This window comes from Catharus ustulatus, chromosome W, assembly GCF_009819885.2.
Source record: "Catharus ustulatus isolate bCatUst1 chromosome W, bCatUst1.pri.v2, whole genome shotgun sequence".
Taxonomy (NCBI): domain Eukaryota; kingdom Metazoa; phylum Chordata; class Aves; order Passeriformes; family Turdidae; genus Catharus; species Catharus ustulatus.
Genome location: NC_046261.2, coordinates 3905343 through 3925561, shown reverse-complemented (window position 1 = coordinate 3925561; position 20219 = coordinate 3905343). Strand labels below are relative to the sequence as shown.

The 20219-nt window shown below is 47.1% G+C and overlaps 1 pseudogene; it reads right to left on the bottom strand.

Annotated features, from left to right (window-relative positions):
- Positions 1–20219, bottom strand: part of LOC117005061 — a 38083-nt pseudogene that overhangs the window by 12269 nt on the left and 5595 nt on the right.

Sequence of the window (20219 nt, the reverse complement as noted above, 5' to 3'; positions counted from 1 at the left end):
GGCATTCGGAATCCTTCATCACTTAGTTCTCAAGGCCATTAATGGTCTCATTCCTTCTATCTCAGTAGTTAATCACATAGAGATGAAAACTCGGAAACAATCTAACTTTCCTACTAACTCCAAGTGGTGGGAAAGATCATAATTTGAATTCAGAATAACCTAATATCCTTCTTTCATCTTTTTAAACAAAAAAAGAGTGAGATGTTCTAACCCTGTACCCAAGATGTATTAAGAATGGTATGTCCCTTGACTCCTGTGACTCCTGTAATATCTATGGACTGTCCCTATATACTCTGTGCTACCCTATTGGCAGGATGTCAGGTTTCCCCTCCCCTTTTCCTGACCCTTGAAAAGGTACTAGACTTTGGGAAACTTCCTCTTTGTCCCCTGGAAGCAATGAAGAAATAAATCGAGGAAAACCCTGGGAGAAAGAGCCTCTTTGTATCTTTTATCCTGTTCATGTTATCCATCCCAGGCTTGCCTTGCTACAGAATTGCCAGTGAGCAGGGAAACCTCAGAATGAGGTAACATTCACTCTCCATTTTAGGAGGAGCTCCTGCCTTTTTCTTGACAGTATCTGTCCTCCAAACCAGGACAGATCTTGGCGCCCAAGAGGTGGGACACTGAGGGCATTGAAAAGAGGGTAAAAAAAGGAATGACAGTTATTCAGTTACCTAAGGTTTTGGTTTTTTATGTGCTAGCAACATGTGGTCCAGTTTAACCTGGTTTGGGCTGCACGTGGTCACATATATATATCTCTCCCATTTGCAAAGCCTTATCTAAACATGGGCCCTATAACTAAGGCTACTGTGGCTGTAATCCAGCTTGTTTCATGGGTTGATAAGGTGAGGAATTCATGGATTTTTAACTTTCTTTGGAAGCTGGGTACATAGATTCAGGGCTATCACCCACTAACTGTATGTTTTTGGGGTTACTTTAATAATGGTACCTACTGTGAGGGAATGACACGAGGGGAAATTTTCTCCCAACCGTTCACCCAGATTTTTGGGTCTACCCCATCAGTTTTTGAAAGCTTCAAATCTCCTCTAAATGCTAATGATATCATACAGTGGCTACTGTTACTGATAGGCTTGTCCTATTTAACATTTAGAGATAAGGGGGGATTGAGCTGGATAACAACCCTGATACCTACTCCAGGAAATAGGGATGGTGCTGCAGATATTGACCCTGCCCCAGAGACTAGGGATGCTGCCCCAGAGCCTGACCCTGCCCCACAGCCCACCTCAGAAAAGAACCACCCAGAGTGGATAGGTATTTTGGTTAAGGAGATGCGTGAGATGAACCAGATGCTGAAGGAGTACCTTTCCCCATGTGGTGAGAAACCCTGCCTTAAAGAGGGAGAATACAATGATGCTGCAGTGGAACCCATAGATGTTACATCTGCCCAGGTTCCAGCTGAATTGCAAGGGCCCACATAACCAGCAGTAGTTGCCCCTGTGGAAACCAGAAAGTCTAAGATGAAAACAAGGCACCTAGACAAGGAGGATCAGAGAGGAGGGCCCTCACAACCAGCAGGAGAGCCAGAGGTTGAAATCATGACCGAGTCCCTGTCTTACGAAAATCTCCGTAATCTGTGGAAAGATATTGCACGACCGGGCCGGCAGGCTTTTACAACTTGGTTACTTCGGGTCTGGGACCTTATGGGTACAGGTGTGCACCTGGATAGTACAGAGGCAAGGAATTTGGGATCCTTGTCCCAGGACTCAGGTGTGGACCAGATATTCATAAGGGAGCCAGGCCCCCTTCCCCTCTGGGAGCAGCTTTTAATGAGTGGGAGAGAGAGTTTTGTCAACAAAGAAAGAATGCAGGAGCACCACAATAGAATGCACTGGAAGACCCTTGAGGAAGGGATTCAACAGCTGAGAGAAGTGGTAGTATTGGAGGTGCTCTTTGGGAGGGATGGACAGCATGATAATGACCCTGACAAGGTCAAGTGCACAGGGCAGATGTTGTGGAATCTGGTAAACCTAGGGTCATCTCAATATACTACCTTCATTGCCATGATTAATGCTAATGAACACTGAGAAACAGCGGGCTCTGTTGTGAAAAAGCTTAGAAATTTTGACAGTATGATGAATTGCCCGATAGAGGCCCACATTTCTGCCCTGGTCAAGGATTGCATACAGGCAGGGATAAGGGAGGAGATGAAGGAGGTGAGTGGGATGAGAGTTGAAATAAGTGAGATAAGGTAAGAGGTGAGGAAGATCATTGCAGCACCAGTGCGAGTCTAATATCCCAAGGTTACAACCCAATGCCTCCCAGCTAGAGAAAGAGGGTGCACTCGACAAGATGACCTATGGTTTTTTTTGTGTGACCATGGGGAAGACATGGGAAAATGGGATAGGTAAACCACTTCTGTCCTGGCAGCACGAGTGCATCAACTCAGGGAGGGAAATGCTAACCGAGGGAGCTACACTAAAGTGAAGGTAGCCTCAACCTCCCATGACCAAGGTACTGGGTATTACAGAAGGGAGGATAATCTGTCAGACCCACTTGAAGGAACCTCTACTATGTATGCCCAGGAAAGGAATAATAGCCAGAGCTAGAGAGGCCCTGCCTCTATCCAGGGAGAGGCATGGGATAACAGAGTCTATTGGATGGTGTGGATCTGATGGCCTGGCACATCAGAGCCACAGAAATATAAGATATTAGTTTATATTGGTTCACAATGCACCCTAATACCATCAGAATATGTGGGGAAAGAGCGTGTTTCCATTGCTGGGGTGACAGGGAGATCACAGGAATTGACTTTGCTGGAAGCTGAGGTGAGCCTGACAGGGGAGGGGTGGCAGAAACATCGGATTGTAACTGGCCCACAGGCACCGTGCATTCTAGTCATAGATTCTCTCAGGAATGATTATTACAAAATCCTGAGGGATTCAGCTGGGCTTTTGGAAGAACTGCTGTAGCGGTAGAGGGCATTAAGCAGTTAAACACCTTGCCTGGACTGTCAGAAAACCCATCTGCAGTGGGACTCCTGAAGGTGGAAGAGCAACAAATGCCAATTGCCACCTTGAAACTTCACCGCCGGCAGTACCGGACGAATCGAGATGCCATGATCCCCATCCACAAGATGATCCATGAGCTGGAGAGTCAAGGAGTGGTCAGCAAAACCCACTCACCCTTCAACAAACCCATCTGGCCTATGCACAGCTCTGATGAGGAATGGAGAATGACTGTGGACTATCATGCATTGAATGAAGTGACTCCACCGCTGAGTGCTGCCGTGCCGGACGCGCTGGAACTTCAGTACGAGCTGGAGTCCAAGGCAGCAAGGTGGTATGCCACCAGTGACATCGCTAAAGTGTTTTTCTCCATTCCTCTAGCAGCAGAGTGCAGGTCTCAGTTTGCTTTCACCTGGAGGGGCGTACAGTACACCTGGAACCAAGTGCCCCAGGGGTGGAAACACAGTCCCACCATCTGCCATGGACTGATCCAGGCTGCACTGGAAAAAGGTGAAGCTCCAGAGCACCTACAATACGTCGATGACATCATTGCGTGGGGGAACACGGCAATGGAGATATTTGAGAAAGGAGAGAAGATCATCCAGATTTTTCTGGGAGCCACTTTCACCATCAAGAAAAGCCAAGTCAAAGGACCCTCCCAAGAGATCCAGTTCCTGGGAGTAAAGTGGCAAGATGGACAGAGCCAGATCCCCACTGAGGTAATCAGTAAGATCACCGTGATGTCTCCACCAACCAGTAAGAAGAAAACATAAGCTTTCCTAGGTGTCATAGGCTTTTGGAGAATGCACATTGCTGAGTACAGCCAGATTGTGAGCCCTCTCTACCTGGTCACCCGCAAGAAAAACGATTTCCACTGGAGTGGTGAGCAGCAGTGAGTCTTTGCCCAGATCAAACAGGAGATCGCTCATGCAGTAGCCCTTGGCCCAGTCAGGACGGGACCAGAGGTGAAGAATGTGCTTTATTCTGCAGCCGGGAACCATGGTCTGTCCTGGAGTCTTTGGCAGAATGTACCTGGTAAAACCTGAGTCCGGTCACTGGGATTCTGGAGCCAGAGCTACAGAGGGTCTGAAGCCAATTACACTCTCACAGAGAAGGAGACCTTGGCTGCCTATGAAGGAGTCCAAGCTGCCTCAGAAGTGATTGGCATGGAAGCACAACTCCTCCTGGCACCCCAAGTACCAGTGCTGGGATGGATGTTCAAAGGAAAGGTTCCCTCTACCCACCACGCCACTGACGCCACATGGAGCATGTGGACTGCCCTCATTATGCAAGGTGCCCGGATTGGAAACCCGAATCGCCCTGGGATTTTGGAGATAATTACGAACTGCCCGGAAGGTGAAAATTTTGGTCTCGCCGATGACGATGAGGAGCAAGAACAAGTGACCCGGGCTGAAGAAACCCCTCTGTATAACCAACTGCCAGCAGATGAAACATGCTACGCTCTTTTCGCCAACGTCTCCTGCCGCATCGCGGGGATTAACTGGAAGTGGAAAGAAACCATATAGAGCCCCACACGCCAGGTTGCACCAGTTACCGAAGGAGAAATTAGATCAGGTCAACTTGCTGAACTCAAAGCTGTTCAGGTGTCCTTGGACATTGCTGAGAGAGAGAAGTGGCCAAAGCTCTACATTTACATTGATTCATGGATGGTAGCCAATGCTCTGTGGGGTTGACTGGAAAGGTGGAAAAAAGCAAACTGGCAACCTACGGAAAAAACAATCTGGGCCACTGATGAATGGAAAGACATTGCCACTCGGGTAGAGAAGCTACCTGTGACAGTCTGTCATGTGGATGCCCATGTTCTCAAGCATCGGGCTAATGAGGAACACCGACACAATGAACAGGTAGATCAGGCCTCCAAGATAGAGGCGTCACGGATAGACTTAGATTGGCAACACAAGGGAGAATTGTTCCTGGATCGATGGGCCCATGATGCCTCAGATCATCAGGGCAGAGATGCCACCTATAAGTGGGCACGACACCATGGGGTGGATCTAACCATGGACAGTATTTCTCAGGTTATCCATGACTGTGAGATGTACGCTGCCATCACGCAAGTCAAGTGGGTGAAGCCCCTCTGGTATGATGGACATTGGTCTAAATATAAGTACGGGGAAGCCTGGCAGATTGACTGCATCACACTGCCTCAAACCCGCCAAGGCAAGCGCTACATGTTGACCATGGTGGAAGCCACCACCAGATTGTTGGAGACCTACCATGTGCCTCACGTCACTGCTCAGAACACCATCCTGGGCCTTGAGAAACAAGTCCTTTGGAGGTATGGTACCCCTGAGAGAATTGAGTCAGACAACGGAACTCATTTCAAGAACAGCCTCATAAACAGCTGGGCTAAGGAACATGGCATTGAGTGGGTGCACCATATCCCCTATCATGCACCAGCAGCTGTGAAAGTCGAACAGTGCAATGGCCTGCTTAAAATCACCTTGTAGGCACTTGGTGGGGGGACTTTCAAGAACTGGGAGAGCGATCTACCAAAGGGCACATGGTTAGTGAATACCCAAGGTTCCACTAACTGAGCAGGCCCTGCCCTATCTGAGCTCTTGGGAACATCAGATGGAGATAAGGTTCCAGTGGTACACATGATAGGTATGCTAGGGAAAACTGGGTGAACTCTGCCTCCAGCAAAGACAATCCTGTCCATGGGGTGGTTTTCACTCAAGGACCAGGTTGTACCTGGTGTGTGATGCAAAAGGATGGAGAGACCTGATGCATACCCCAAGGAGACCCCTTTCTTGGGTGAACTAGCTATGATACTCTTTCCGTAACTGCATGTATGTATATAATTTAAAGGTTCTAATTTGATGTAGTATGTTAACATGGGAAAAATTCAGGGTGGTTAATGTTGGGAGTTGGAGGGGTTTTACTCTTCCTCCTCTGTGGAGAATATTTCCCATTATCATGCTAAGGAAGTTTGCTGGGTGGCTCCCTCAGCTTTTGATTGCTCATGACAAAGGGTAATGTGGGGGCTTTCTCACTCCCTCAATTGCTGGCTGGGTTTTGGGGGTTCTGAGTAGCTGGTCATTTTTTTCTTCCTTGGGATACTCACCGGTTCAAATGCTGAGGAGAGCGGTTTGTCTGCGGTTGGATTTGCCCTGCACCCTGCACTGCTACAGCCTCCTGCCTCAGAGCCCACCACTGAGAAACGGGACCCAAACTGTGAGTGAGGAGTCTTCCTTCACCCTTCTCCCACCTGGGACATGGCCCTGCTGCCTCTGCCTCCCTGCTCCCACCTGCTGCTGCCGTGGCTGTGAGGGCCCTGCCCTGGCCCCACCAGGACGGTGCAGAAAAAAAAGTGTCTGCGACTGGTAAAAGGACTGGAACTGAGTTTTTTGTTCTGTTTGGTCGCTGATTGATGGCGGTGGAAATGAAGAGCTGGTGTCTTCATGATTTACTTGCAAGAAACCATGAAACTGTTTATTGATCCACAAAGCATAGTTTATATACTTTTTCTATTGTAGCTAAAAATAGCGCACCAATAATATTTGTGTAACTAAGGTATATTGTTTACTTGTAACTAAATAACATTGCTCAATCTAGGCCACGTTTAAGCTAGCCAGGTAGATACAATATTTTCCGTAAATCCCCATAAAACTGCATGCTAAGCACCCTGTACCAAGCACTTTCTTATCTCTTACATTCCTTCTCCAAAATCCCGCTTGCTTCTGCCAAGGTTTGGGCCTGCTTACTCCTGACAAGGCTTGCAGCCTACTACGGCTAACAGATCCATGTCGATTGTGACAAACTGACCAGTACTCGCAGTTCTGCTCTCTAGTTGTATTCCCACAGCTGATTTTCATAGCTCATGCTGTTCTTGTTTGTCTTGTAGATATATCAGTAAAGAACTGTTATTCCTAAAACCATACCTTTGCCTGAGAGCCCTGCAATTTCCAAATTACAGTAATTTCACGAGTATAAGGTGCACCGGAGTATAAGCTGCACTTCTGGGTGTCAGCAACTTTTCGTTCTTTGTCCTTATATAAGGTGCACCGGCGTATAAGCGGCACTTTCATTCGCAGTAAGGATGCTCGCGCAACAAAGTAATGAATTAGTAACGGAATCGTGTGATTGTGGGGTTTACTGGCTCAGTTCGGGGCCGGGTGGCTCAGTTTGGTGCTGCCGCTAGGCGGGGCCATTCAGGGTCAGCCGGGAGATGCTGCTACCGCTGTCGCCTCTGCTGCCAATCAGTGGGGCCGGCCAGCCGGTCGCCGCTGCCACTGCTGCTGTTGCTGCTGGGCTCGCTCACCCGCGCGCGCCGCCTGCACTGCCGCCACTGGGCTCGCTCGCCCCCGCTTGCCGCCTGCACTGCCGCCGCTGGGCTCGCTCGCCCCCGCTTGCCGCCTGCACCACCATTGCTGGGCTCATTCGCCCCAGCCCGGGGCTGCCCCGGGGGGGCCAGCAGGAATCCGGTCCCCCCGCCACGCAACAGAGTAACCAATTTGTAACACTTGTGCTATCACGGGTTTTACTGGCAGGTACTCAATTGACGAGCTCAGCTCAGCCCGCGGTTCGCACTTCCGGGTTGGCAAATTTCAGAACTTTGTCTATATATAAGGCGCTCCAGAGTATAAGCCGCACTTCCAGGTTGGAACCAAAATTTTAGTCAAAAGGGTGAGCCTTATAGTGGTGAAATTAGTGTATAATAAATTGGAGGGAGGGGATTTTCAGTCTCCATTTTAGGAAAAGGTCCTACCTTTTTCTTGGCAGAACCTGTCCTCCAAACCAGGACACACATCTGGATTCCTAATTGTTGGTTCATCTGAGAAGACAATGTCTGCTGCCACCATTTCTCTCAAGCGTTGAATCCCTTGTTCTATGGTCCCCCCTAAGTTTACTGCATATAGAGGTTGTCTACACACAGATATCTTTGCCCCAAACTTCCAGAAATCCATACCCAGGGACTGAGAATATCAGATCCCTTTATCATTCCTTGGTCTATAACTGGATCATATGACAGGGATCCCAAATGCCTCACTTCAGTACCATCCAGAATTGTAGCCTTGCCTGCAGCATCCCAAAGATGGACTAATCAATTATAGATTCATCAGATCATCAAGTGCAATCCTTTCTTAGGCCATGAAGAGCCTTTGGGGAAAAGGACTCAATAATGACTTCTGATTTTGAGTCAGTTGCTGGCCTTGAGGGTCTTTCCCCCACATCATCATCATCATCCACTGGTCAATCGGTTCTGGTTTTGTGCTTCTTTCCCGTGGTAGCGACTGCCAGTGGCTTAGGCTCACTGTCTGGTTTAGCTACATCCTGAATGACTGGGGTACCTGTTGCAGCCTGAATGACTGGGGTGTCTGCTGATTTATGTCCTGGCCCCCCTGCCTCTATCTGCTACCCTACAGTATCCAGCAGCATGTGATATGCATATGCCAGGGCCCATATTTTTGCAATGAGTTTTTTCTCATTAGAATCATCATGGCACTTCTCTTCCAGATATTTCCCCACCTCATCTGGGTTCTGAATTTGTTCATGTGAAAATTCCCAGGCTGAGAGATCAGAAAATTCCTTCAAGGTTCGGCCCATTCTCTCCCATTTTCCACACCACTCAGAATTTTCCATACCTGGGTCTGCTCCAGGGTCAGGGGTCTCATAATCTCCTCTGACATATCAACCCTCACTCTAGACACACTGCAGACCATATAGAGGAAGCTTACCAGATAAAATACCAGGAAGGTGGTCTCTTTAACATTCAGAGGAACTTTAACATTCTCAAAAAGTGATGTAACAGATTCAAAGGAGAAGAAGGAAAGGCTGAAAAGCCTCATCCCCTGCTCGTCCTCTAACAAACTGGGTACAATTACTAATAAACCCCCAAAACATGCTGCTGGAACTAGGATGCAGAGTAGGACGATGTCCTAGGTTACAATGTAAAGATGTGCCCAAAAGTATGTATTCTATCACCATCTGCTGAAACCAGGTGGAGCAGTGATTCTTATCTCTTTGGGAGATATCCTCTACTAATGGGCCATCTTTTAAAAACCAGGTGGGGCAAGGTTCTTTATCTTTCCCACAATCCATGCTTCCTCTAGAAAGATATCTTCTGTTAATGGGCCACGGAGTCACACTGCATCACTGATAAAATTACATCATCCCATTGGGAGATGTTCCACCCAGGGGAAGGAGCCAAACATTTCCTACCTAGATAAAAACTGTGATTTGCAACACCAAGGCAGCCCTTACCCACTGGTTTCCAGAGGACAAGAGCTACCAGACCTTTCTACAGGATCACTACTTCAACAAGACCACTTCATCTGCACTGTTACCACCACCCTAACTAGCAGGGTGTCAAGTTATATTCTTACTCTGTCAATGTGTTTTTCTTTTGTACAGTAAATTCATGAATAGAAACCGCACGGAGTATAAGCCGCATATCCGGTGTGTTGGCAACATTGATGTCTTTGTCAATAGATAAGCCGCACCCGGAATATTAGCCGCACTTTAGCTCGCCGTGAACTTTCACAAAGTCGTCATTTAGTAACACAATCGCGGGATCGCCGGGGCTTACTGGCTTACTGCCGACCTCGGAAACATTGTTTCCAAGTGAAAAAAGACACACCCTTTATTTACAAGCCGAAAAAGACAGGAACAATAGTGTGGTCATTTTGCGAGCATTCCCAATGGATCCGCGTTGCCTTTAAACAGCCGCTCAACCGCGCGGGCAGGCAGCTGAGCTCCGAGCGGAGCCACATCTCCGTGCTGGCACAGGAGCGGCCGCTCTGGCCCTCGCAGCCCCGCGGGGGGAGCGGCCGTTGTAGCCCTCGCAGCCCCGCGGCCGAGTGGCCGCTGTAGCCCTCGCAACCCCGCGGGGGGAGCGGCCGTTGTAGCCCTCGCGGCCCGTGGGGGGAGCGGCCGTTGTAGCCCTCGCGGCCCGCAGGGCGAGCGCCGCTCTGGCCCTCGCGGCCCCGCGGGGCGAGCAGCCGTTGTAGCCCTCGCAGCCCCGCGGGGCGAGCGGCTGTTGTAGCCCTCGCAGCCCCGCGGCCGAGCGGCCGTTGTAGCCCTCTCCCTGCGAGCCGAGTGGCCGTTCTACCCCTCTCCCTGCGGGCTGAGCGGCTCCCCCAGCCCTCTCCCTGCGAGCCGATTGCCCGCTTCATCCCTCTCCCTGCGGGGAGAGAGGCTCCCCCAGCCCTCTCCCTGTGAGCCCAGCCAGCCCCGTAGCCGCACAAGACTGAAAACACTTTAAAAAGTACAGAGAAATATCACACACTTTTATCGAACTGCCGAGGTAACTCACCCCGATAACAACCCCCGCCCCTCAGTAACGCCGCCATCCACAGGCAGGCAATAAGCTGTTCTCTGATTGGTTCATCGTCGGAACAACGGGAAACCATGGATTTCAGACTGTTTTGGCTCGGGATTGGACCAGCATGATACTAGGTAAGGGCAGATATCACATTTTTGTCCATAGATTAGCCGCACCGGAATATTGGCCGCATTTCCGGGTTTCCACCAAAATTTTAGTCTTCTTGCTGCGGCTTGTATTCGTGAAATTACTGTACTATTGCATGTATTTTATTTTTCTCTTTTTTTTCCTATTAAATTGTATCTCTGACTTGGAGTCTCTCACTGGTTTTGCTTTAAGACCATTACAGACGAAGAAACTATAAACCATACCTATCTTAAAAAAACCCCAGTACCTTTGTAAACTCCCTATAAACCATTATTATAGAGCCCAGCATAATAGCAACCTGAATCTGTGCCACTCTACTGTAAAAACTACATGTTAGGGACAATACTGGAGCTATCTGTGGATGGGAAAATAAGCCTAGGGATCAGAAAGGTATTAAAACCTCAAACAGGCCTAGGGACCAGAGAAACATGAAGAACTCAACCCAGAGAGACATCACGAATTCAAGCAGCATGGCTACTGCCTGCTTGTGAAGGCAGATAAACCTGCCATGGCCCTGGTCACATCTCTCCCCTGGAGGGGCGTCCCTTGAATGGGCTGTGATTTGCTTATTTCAACCCTCCTAGAGATATGCCCCTTAGGTGGGCACATCCTCCCTTTTCATGGTGAGTTATCCCAAAGGGCTTCAGTTGTCCCACCATGCCTTAGTTCCCATGTTAATCCTTTGCGACCCATTGGTCTTTCCCCCTTTGGTACCACCCTTGCTTTCCCCCACAAAATCCCCAGCATCTGCCCAGTTCAGTAGGGAGCCACCATCCCTGGCCCCTTCACAGACCTGCTGGATAATAAAGGAACCTCTGTGGAATTTGCCATACGACTCTTTTCTCTCTCTGTCCCTGAGTTGGCCTTGGATAACCTTGCAAGCAGAGATGAAATCACTGTACTGAAATCGCTAAGAGGTGATCGCACGCAGCCACAGGCTGCCCACCTTGCTGAGGTTACCCGGTGATTTACCAAAATATGAGTATTGGTCTAGTACCGATACTCAACTGTGATGAACAAAAGACTCTCTAACAATTTAAAGTTAGAAAGGGTATGTTTATTTTTAGAATTAGTTCGGAGGCAAAAACCACACTGACGAGATACTTGTGCTACTGTGCCTTATAATTTTCTAGCTAGAATTCTATCTTTTAAATACAGTAATTTCACAACTATAAGGCGCACCCTTTTGACTAAAATTTTCCCCCGAACCCGGAAGTGCACCTTATAGTCCGGTGCGCCTTATCTGATGGACAAAGTTCAGAAATTTGCCTACCCGGAAGTGAAAGCTGCGATCTGCTGGGGGAGCCGGCAGGGCCATGGTTGTCAGGTGGATGCGAGGCGGAGTGGCGGTGGGCATGCCCTGGCCCCGTGGAGGCGGGATGGCCCCTCCACAGGCACGCCCTGGCCCCGTGGAGGCGGCACGGAGGGGCGGTGGTCATAGCCTGGTCCCAGAGAGGCGGCAAGGAGGGGCAGCGGGCATGCCCCAGCCCCGGTGAGGTGGCATGGAGCAGCGGTGGGCATGCCCCGGCCCTGGTGAGGCGGCACGGAGCAGCGGCGGGCATGCCCCGGCCCCACCAGGTACAGGTAGGCCTGGGGGCCCGCGGCACCGCCCCTGCCGGGTACAGGCGGGCCCAGGGGCCAATGGCTGCTGGGTTGAGGCGGGGCCTCGGCCAGCAACTGCGCAGGCGGAGCTGGGAGCGGAGCCTCGCTGCAAAAAAAAAAGTACGCCTTATAGTCCAGTGCGCCTTATATGATCTACAAAGTTGCGAATTTTGCCGACTCCCCGGGGGTGCACTTTATAGTCCGGTGCACCTTATGGTCGTGAAATTACTGTAATTGCATAGGGCATCTATCTCCTAATGTGTTTTCTCATATTCTTTTAGCACTAATGACCACAACAAGTAGAAAGGTACTACAATTTTCCTTTTTTGTTACAGCTCACCCCTCGTGGTTATAAATTGCTTCTTCTTTCTTAATAAGTTTCTTACCTTCAATAGAGATCTTTCCATCTGGAATTAATGCTGACTCGACCATTTCATTGGGTACCTCACCTTTGGCTGTGTCTTTTGCCTCTCTGTCTGCCAGCATATTTCCTTGTTCCAATTCTGAGCTCACTTTTTGGTGTGCCTTGATGTGCATAATAGCTACCTTTTCAGGTCACTGAACTGCATCTAATAGTTGTAGTATTTCTTGTGCATGTTTAATATTTTTTCCTTGTGAGTTCAGCAGTCCTTTTTTTTTTTTCCTCAAAAAGTTTTGTGTGCATGGACCACTCTAAATGCATACCTTGAGTCTATATAAATATTGATTTCTTTTCTTTTGGCAGCTCTAAGGCTTGGGTTAGGCAATTATTTCAGCTTTTTGCACAGAGGTGTTTTTTGGCAATGGTCTGCATGTGGTAACCACATACCCAGCATGTCCTTTTCTACTGATGATTGGTGAACCAGGTCTCAGCGTCTTCAAGAGGGGTGTTCTTCAGATCCAGGTGACTGGATTAGGTGGCTTCAATGGTCTCCACACAGTCATGGATCACTGGTTCTCCCTCACTCCCACTGAGGAAAGAAGCTGGGTTCACAATGTTAGTTACCACAATTTCAACATCATTTTGTTCTACCAGTATGGTCTGGTACTTTAGAAATCTTTGTGGGGAAAGCCAATGTCTCCCTTTTGCCTTCAGGACTGCAGATTGTGTGGGATACTAACACGGTCATCTTCTGGCCTAGGGTGAACTTGCATGCTTCTTGGATGCTCACTGCTACTGCTGCAACAGCTCTGAGGCACCCTGGCCACCCCTTGGCTGCCATATCCAGCTGTTTGGAGATGTTGGCAACTGCCCTCTGGTACGGTTTCAGGTCTTGTGCTAGTACTCCCAGAGCAATGTCTCCTTTTTTTTTTTTTTGCCAGGAAACAGAAAAATGGTTTACTTATGTCTGGAAGTCCCAGGGCTGGAACTGACATAAGAGCCTTCTTTAGTTGGTTGAAGGTTCGTGTTGCTTCTGTTGTCCACTGAAGATCCCTGCTCCCTTCCGTGATTAAGGCATACAGGGGTTTAAGGAACAATCCATAGTTATAAATCCACCGTCTGCTCCACCCCATCATGTCTAGAAAGGTTCTCAGTTCTTTTACTGTCTGGGGTTTTGGGGTTTGGCATGTTGCTTCCTTGCCTCAAGGTCCTTTGTCCAGCACTTACTTCGTAGCCCAGGCAAATAACTGTTTTGTTTCACAATCTGGGCTTTCTTTTGGGATACTCGATACCTCTGCAGGCCCAAAAGTTTAGGAGGCTTACCGTCCAATCCACACAAGTCTCCTGCGTCTGGGTGGCTATTAAGAGGTCATCCACATACTGAAGCAGTTGTCCTTCTCCTGGTGGGCCTTCCCAAGACTCCAAATCATTTGCCAGCTGTTCTCCAAATATGGTAGGGGAGTTCTTGAACTCCTGGGGTAGTACACACCATGTGAGTTGAGTTTTACATCTAGTTTCGGGATTCTCCCATTCAAATGCAAAAGTTTTCTGGCTGGCTTCATGGAGAGGGAGGCAAAAGAAAGCATCCTTCAAATCTAAAACAGTAAACTAGGTTAATTAAGGTGTCAGATGAGTTAACAAAATCTCAGTTACTTTATTAACATCTCTTAAATCTTGTACTAATCTGTTTGAATTCCATTTCTGTCTTCCCTTTTCAAGGGATATTGTTTAACTTACCGATTGTTTTCCTTCTTTAAGCCAGATTTGTGCTGGTAGAGCATTCTTTGCTCTCCCTGGTATATTAGAGGCTCACACTCTAAGGAACACCTCATTCATATTTTCTTAATAATTTTTCTTTATTTTTAGCTTCAATTTCTTTGGTTATTAACCTTAGACTTAACAATTTTACATATTGTTGATCTTTTACCTCCAAACTAATTTTCCCATCATTAAATATTATTTTTGCTTCCAACTGCTCTAGCAGATCCCTGCCCAAAAGTGCAGCTGGAGCTTTAGGCATATACAAAAATCGATGAATTCTCTACTGTTTCTCCAATTTATACTTTAGTGGTTTGTAAAAATATGTTTTTTCAAACTGGCCAGTAGCTCCCTTTATTATAACATAATTATTTATTATAGGTATCTTTAATTTAACATCAAATATGTTGTTTTTGTGTTTACTATAAATTCCATTTTTAGATATCCTTGACTTATATATTTATTACACTTACAATTTTCAACAAACTGCACAACAAAACACAACTCACGGGTTAAAGTCACAGCTCTTTCTTGGACAGGGAAGTTCCTTTAGCTTGGGATCATTCTCTGAACATTTTATTCTTTGACATATAATTATACCAGCAAAGAGAAAAAGAAAGAAATTAAAACAACCAAGAAAAAAGGGTAACCATGAAAAACCAGTGAACCAACTCACTTAAAATAACTCTTTTAAAGCTCAGGTCACCAACCAAAACAAATGCAACATTTCTTTCAACACAAATTGGCAATAGTTTTTGTTTCAAAATGTTCACTACACACACTGCACAACTAAAGAGAAACTCTTTTTATTCACCTCTAAGGGAACTCATATCACAACCAAACACTCTCAAACACTTTACTTACAAAACTTACATGAAATAACAAAGCAAAAATTTATTTTTTCTTTCCTTTAAATTGCTCATTACAGGTTGCTAGTAAACCAAACTTTTCTCGTTATACCTTGGGTTAAATATTCATAAAGCCACGCCAAAAATCTGTCAAATTTTTGCCAAGACACATTTTCTCTTTGGTGGGAGGGGGCCAGCAACTTTGGACTCATGTCGCTGCTTCACCCCTCTGCACTTAGAAACTAACTCTTTACACCAGCAATTCTAAAACCTCACTAATAACTAGCTATATTTTTCACAGTTAAAACAAACATCCAAAATTAAAACTTTTCTAGGTTGAGCAGAAACAGAGACGTTGTCTATGCAAAAACTTGGATCACCCCACCAATGTCTGTTGTCAGGATTACACTGGACTATGATGGGCATAATTTTTAGACCATCTCGCACTGCTCACTTCTTTTAAACACAAAAAAAACAGCTCAATCACACACAAGTGCTGCTCTCACTCAGTAATACATTGTCCACAATTTTGCTGCTTACACACACACAGAGTCAAATTACACACACACAGCTTAGCTCATGCAATTCACATAATGCAAGTGCTCCAAATTCCTCCACTTTTTAGGTGTCTACTACTCAGGTGTAAATTTCAAAATTCTTTCACAACTTACACATACAAAACTTTTGCCAAGACACTCTCAAAACCACACAAAATAAAACACATACAGCGCACCACTAACTCACAGTTCAAGCACACAAAGCTCACAAAAACAAGTTGCACACTCAAACACACACACATTCAACGCGCACAAACTGCAAGCCAAAACATCAGTCATCACACCCCAATGCCCACAGCTGGTGCCTCAAGCTGGAAATCACCACCGTGCTACCTTTAAACCACAAATAAAACTTATTACAGCTGCCTAAACTCCGCCAACCTCGTGCCGCGCAAGCTCTACTCCCGGCAGCTGCCACCGGTATGCCATTACACCCCCACTACGGGGCACAAGTTCCAGCCTCACCTGGAACACAAACCAATTTGAGCTCTGCCAACCCACTGCCGCACGAGTTCTACCTTTGGCAGCCGCCATCGGCCTGCCACTACACCCCCACTACGGAGCACAAGTTCCAGCTTCACCTGGAAGACAAGCCAGTTCGAGCTCTGCCGACCCACTGCCGCACGAGCTCTACCTCTGGCAGCAGCCACTGGCTTGCCACTACACCCCTACTACAGGGCACAAGTTCCAGCCTCACCTGGAACACAAGCCAGTACCAAATTCCGCGGAGACTTACAAACAAATCCACTTTAGGCCTTTTCACTGTGTGCACGATGTCTCGCAGTGTCTTATGAGTTTGGTTCTCCTAAAGGTACCTATCTTTATTTTTTTAAACATACCTTTTTGTCCGTGTCTCCGGCAGTTCTAGTTCTGCTCCCCAGGGTGCTAGCAAGGAAAAGGAGCCCTCCTCCTAGGAAGACACCAGGTGGACGCCCTAGAGGGCTCCTGAACCCCGCTGGCCCCTCGGCCAGAGAGAAGTGTCCCACCAGAGTCGTCAACTGATTTACCAAAATATGAGTATTGGTCTAGTACCGATACTCAACTGTGATGAACAAAAGATTCTCTAACAATTTAAAGTTAGAAAGGGTATGTTTATTCAGTGCTGGGCAGTAGCATGGGGTAACCCCCTAATACGCACTGCGAAATTACAGGTGGTCACGGAGTCTATTTATTGACAAAAGGTTCAAACTAATACATATTCATAATACCAGCCCCTCCCATCTCTCGCTTCCTATGGTAATTAGCTTAAATAGCTATTAAGCATGCGTGGTTGGCTTCTTGAATTAAGTCTGGGGTCGTTTTTGTGGGAGGTGTCTTAAAAGGAGGAAGTAAGGAGAGTCTTCTTCGCCCTGACCTTTCCTATTAATGACAATTCAAATGGCTTTTGGGGCAAATCCAGTTTTGCAAAGAATGAGTTTCTGGTTGCAATTGTTTGTGTTCTTTGGACCTAACTACTAGTTTCATCCTTTCCCATTGCAAGTACAGCTAAGCAAACATAAATTGACAGGAAATCAATTATTTAAGTTTCAGGTAACTATCTCAAGCCCATTTTCTTTTAACTTTTAACTAAAATCCTAATTTCTTTAAGATTAGTGCTTCACTGGAAACCAGAAAAAACTGCCAGAGACCCCCTAGAAGGTTGTCCCTTGCGAGACCCTCTCTCTGGGAAGGTTGCGGCATTCCAGATCAGAGCAACAGTCCCCCCAGGCCTCCATCAACTGCTTTATCCCAATACAGAGTAAGTACAACCAAAATGCAATTAGTACAGTTTTTTTCCACTTTCTTGAGCCATACATTAGGCGCCAAAATATTTCTCCTGGTTTAGGGCAAATTTTGGGAGGAAACCTCCAAAGGGGTTTCCTCTAGAAAGCAAATTCAAGTGACCCCTCCCCTAACCAGTTTGGGAGATTAATCTTCTTTGAGAAAAGTGGAAAAAACTGTTTATTTAACAAATAAAGTACTCACAAGCATGAAAAAATGAATAATATTAAACAAATGAACCCAAATGAACCTCTCATTCTTCTGAAGAGATGACAAATTCAAAGAGTCCTTCTATTGATGTGGTTCAGTCTCTCAGTCTCTCTGCGGTTCAGACCCAGTTTGCCAGGCCTGGCGTGCAGCTTGGGGGCCCCCTGGGTGATTCTCCTGATGTCCTGGACCAGAGAGAAGTTGAACAGTCCCAGAAAAAGAAGGTACAGCCCAGGGAAAACCTTTCTTGCTGTAGCTAATGAGGAAAACCAGTGAAAAAAAGCAAAAAAAACCTCTCTCCCTCTCTCTGCAAAAGCTGAGAATTCTGAGAGCATCGCCGCGAGCTCAGAGAGAGCTGCAGTCTTATCTCTATGTTTTGAATACAGCACCTCAGACATGCCATCACTTCTCCTTCTCCCCCCCCTTCTCTCTCGGATCTAGTTTTAAAGGTGCAGAACTGTCCTAGTTTGGATGACAGGTGTCTGCTAAGAAAGGCAGGACCCTCTCTTTGAAATGGAGAATTTAAACCCCCTCCCTCCAAATTATTATAATTTTGAAATCAAGCAGTTCTCAGGCAAAGATATGGGAATTAGGAATAACAGTTCTTTACTACGGAAATTAAAATAGAAATACAGTACTACAAAGAAGCAAACCCCAAACCCTGACAAAGTCAGAGTACAACCTGATACCCTGTCAGGCAGGGTGTTGGTAGTAGTCTGATTAAATGGTGGCTGCAGTCCTCTTGCAGTGACAGATGTGATTCAGTTGAAGTAGTGGTCCTATAGAAAGTGCAGTTTCCTTCTGGAGGTCCAGTGGTGATGTGATGGAATCCCGTTTCCCTCTGGAGTCCAGTGGAAAAAGGACTACCTTAGTGTCCCAAAACCTCTGTTTTTATCTTGGTAAGAAATGTTGGGCTCTTCCCCCTGGCTGGAGCAGTTTCCAATGGGATGAAGTAGTTTTATCAGTCTCACAGTGGGACTGAATGGGCCATTAGCAGAAAATGACTCGCTGGAGGAAGGATGGGTTGTGAAAAGATAAAGAACAACGCCCTACCTGGTTTCAATGGGTGGCCCATTAGCAGAATATCTCCCACGGAGATAAGGATCACTGCTCCCACCCTCAACAGATGGTGATAGAATAGATACCTTTTATCACACTCTGTATTGTAACCCAAGACAAGAACTTATTGCTGGTCCAAACAGACAGATGGTGATACAAATACAATGCAGCATCATAAAGTCACCCCAGGACACATGTCCAGTCATTCCTTGAACACCTCTAGGGATGGTGACCAACCACCTTCCTGGGCAGTCCTTTCCAATGCCTGATCCCCCTTTCCATGAAGAAATTGCTCCTGATATCCAATCTGAACCTCCCCTAGTGCTGCTTTAGACCATTTCCTCTTGTCCTGTCTCTTGTTCCCTGGGAACAGAGCCTGACCCCCATCTGGTTGCACCCTCCTGTCAGGGAGTTGTAGAGAGCAAGAAGGTCCCCCCAACCCTTCTTTTCTCCCGGTCAAGCCCCTCCAGCTTCCTCAGTCACTCTTTGTGCTCCAGACCCAGCTCCATTGCCCTTCACTGGACTTGTTCCAGCACATCAGTATCTGTCTTGCAGTGACTGTCCCAGAAATGAACAGTCACCAATACCAAGTATAGAGCGACAATCACTGCTCTAGTCCTTGGCCTTGCTGAACCTCATAACATTGTTCTCAGTCCTTTGCTCCAACCTGTCCAAATCCCTCTGCAAAGCCTTCCTACCATCCAGCAGATCAACACTACCACTCAACTTGATACTCTTTGCAAACTTGCTGAGAGTGCACCTGATCCCTCTGTCCAGGTCATCAATGAAGATATTAAACAGGACTGGACCCAGTACTGAGGCATGGGGAGCCCCACTGGTGACCAACTGCCAACTGAATGTGACATCATTACCCACCACTCTCTGGGCCTGGCCATCCAGACAGTTCTTAATCCAACCAAGAGAGTACTCGTCCAAACCATGGACTGCCAGTTATTCCAAGATATGCTGTAGGAGACAGTGTCAAAGGCTTTACTAAAGTCCAGGTAGACACATCCACAGCCTTTTCCTCATGCACCAGGTGGGTCACCTGGTCATAAAAGGAGATCAGGTTGGTCAAGCAGGACCTACCTTTCCTAAACCCCTGCTGGCTGGGCTTGATCCCCTGGTTGTCCTCACATGCCACTTGATTGCACTCAAAATGTTCCATTCCATAACCTTCCCAGGTACTGAGGTCAGACTGACAGGCCTGTTGTTCCCTGAATCCTCCTTCCAGCCCTTATTGTGTATGGGTATTACATTTGCTTTGCCAGTCACCTGGGACCTCCTCAGTTGGCCAGGACTGCTGGTAAATGATAGACAGTGGCTTTGTGACCTCTTCTTCCAGCTCCCTCAGTGCCCTTGGGTGAATCCCACCTGGTCCCATAGACTTGTGAATGTCTAAGTGGCTCAGCAATTCACCAACTACCTCCTCCTGGATTGCAGAGGGTCTATTCTGCTCCCCATCCCTGTCTACCAGCACAGAGGCCAGTTGCTCTGAGGCAATCTTCAGATATTATACATTACACCAACAAGAGCCTGTAGAGGCTACTGCTTAATGACTATCAGGTACTTAGCCATATCAGAACAGAAATAATTAATTTCTTTATGGGAGAGCACAAATATTTCAATTGTCTCAGAACATACAAACACAAAGAAAGGGACCAT